Below are 2212 nucleotides of genomic sequence, written 5' to 3'. Positions count from 1 at the left end.
TATCACACAAAAAAACAAATGATTTCATTCCAAAATGAGACAGCTTGATGACAAACAGAAATGTATTCATGTCTAACATTTTAGTGAATTTTAACATATTATATTTGTAGAATTTCGCAGCTATGATACTGATCTCATCAATGTGTTGCATTTTGGGATAAAGCCACAAAAACACTAAACAGTTGACTGTAACATTGCACGTCAGCCCCTAAATGAGAGAGAAAAAGTACTGTGTTTAACTGTGTCTGAAATCGCAGTTTGACGAGTCATCCTTCGCTTCAGGAAAACTGTTCAGGCAGAAGAAGCACTTTTAAAAGACAATTTCTAACGTCGTCGTAGCTATTTTAACAATAAAAGCAAAAGCAGTGAAATCGTCTGAATGAACAGTAAATCACAGCTGCACCGTGTCGAGAAAAGTTTCGATACGAACTGCAATTCATGTCGATACAGATTTCAAATCAGTGCTTGAATCTTCATAAACAAAAGTGTCCCAATTTTAAACTTATTTTAAATTGACAGTCATTATAGTAAAGTGACTATTTGTAATTAATTTTAACACTTTTAAAATGAGTCTTTTCTTACCATTAAAAAAAAGTCGATGCTATAGTTTAATTTAAAAAAAAAAAGCACAAAACAATGAAATTAATCCTTTGAAATAAGGACGTGCTCAGAAAAAAAGTTAAATTCTGTTAGTATACAATGAAAGTAGAAGTTTTAATACAGATTTATTCAGGCAATTTTCTCTGCTGTCCAGTTGCCTGTGTGGATCCTTTAGTGTACAAAATATTGCTATTTTTTTAACTGAACTTGATGATAGTGTAGACATTAATTTTTAAAAAAAAGTTTAGGATTTGGGACACACTTAAGTTCTCACTAGCAGCCCCCAGAGGCCGAGCGGCTCCCCAAAACTCCCCACTCTCACGAACCTCAACTCTCACTGGTTAGCGTCTGAAAAACACTGAAATAAAAGCTGTGAGGAAGAAAACTTAAAATAAAACAATACGTTTTTTCTGCTGCGACTTCAGCGCAGTTTTTAATAAACACTTCTAAAAAAAACCAAACAGTCCAGTAGTGAACGCTGCGGCAGATCAGCCCGACACATGACGCAGAAAAACATTTAATTCTGGCGCTTCAGGTGCTTCAACATCTGCAGATTGCGTCGTATTTAGAGTAATTACACGTCACAGTCTCGGTACTTAAGCAATCTGTTTGTCTGAGAAACAGAACATCAACGCCGTACACGCTAAACGACCAAATAAACTACCGAAATCTAACACGAACTGACGGTAACAACGTTTGAGCGATTCTCAACAGCCGTCTTTGGATTTTCTATCTAAACATGAATTCTATTTAAAGACACTGGTTAGTTTAGCTTGTTCTCGTGAGGAAGTACCATTTTCACAAAAAAACAACTTTAAATAGTTTGAAGAGAAAAAGAATTGATTTGGGTTCAAATAACCTCAACACTGTAAAAACAGATTTGTTAACTCACATCCCACTTATACTTTTAACAGAGCGCTGATATGAAACATCGAATTTTTCCCTTTTAAAGACATTTACTTGATTACTTACTGAAAGAAGCCTACAGGCAGAACAAGCCGTTTCTAAAAGCATCGAACTACACTGTGCTAACTTAACAAGAGCTACATCAGGGTTTGTTGACAGGCACTTTTCTGATAGAAAACTAAATGCTACACGACTGGACTTGCTAATCTTGATGATTTGAGTCTTTATGAGGAAAGTCGCTGTTAAAGTTAAGTTTGTCGTGATTCATTTGTAAAAATGACTTTCAGCCACCGTGACTGTTAACCTCGAGTCCCATCTTGTCTTAAAGATACAGTTGACGTGTCCTTCCTGTTTGGTTTGCAGCTCCTCCAGTTATTTTCTTCACAGGTTAGGTGGACTGAAGACACTTGCGAGTAAGAATGTGTCCATCTGTGGGGACACAGATGGACACAGAAGGACCCATAGTATGTTGTGTCTCAGCCTTCGGCCTGTGCATGCTGTAACAGGCTGCAGACATTTAGCAACCTGAAGAGAGGAAAATAGTTTGATCAGCAAAAGAATAAAAACGACACAAAAACATCAGATAATTATTTGACATTTTTGGGTCATTTTTGATATTATATGGTTTTTTTTCTGGACATAGTTTTCGCCGTACTATTGTGTGTTTTTGGCCATTTATGCAACATTCGCTGCTATGCCGTTTCTC

The 2212-nt window shown here is 36.4% G+C and overlaps 1 protein-coding gene across 1 annotated transcript in view; it reads right to left on the bottom strand.

Annotated features, from left to right (window-relative positions):
* Positions 1 to 612: 612 nt before the first annotated feature.
* paqr3a (progestin and adipoQ receptor family member IIIa) overlaps positions 613 to 2212 on the bottom strand; it is a 16443-nt gene continuing 14843 nt past the window's right edge. Inside the window, exon 8 of the mRNA XM_042487822.1 lies at positions 613 to 2031. The gene's annotated coding sequence lies outside the window, so the exon portion shown is untranslated. The remainder of the gene's footprint in view (positions 2032 to 2212) is intronic.

Source organism: Plectropomus leopardus, chromosome 6, assembly GCF_008729295.1.
Source record: "Plectropomus leopardus isolate mb chromosome 6, YSFRI_Pleo_2.0, whole genome shotgun sequence".
Taxonomy (NCBI): Eukaryota; Metazoa; Chordata; class Actinopteri; order Perciformes; family Serranidae; genus Plectropomus; species Plectropomus leopardus.
This window is presented reverse-complemented; position numbering and strand designations above follow the sequence as displayed.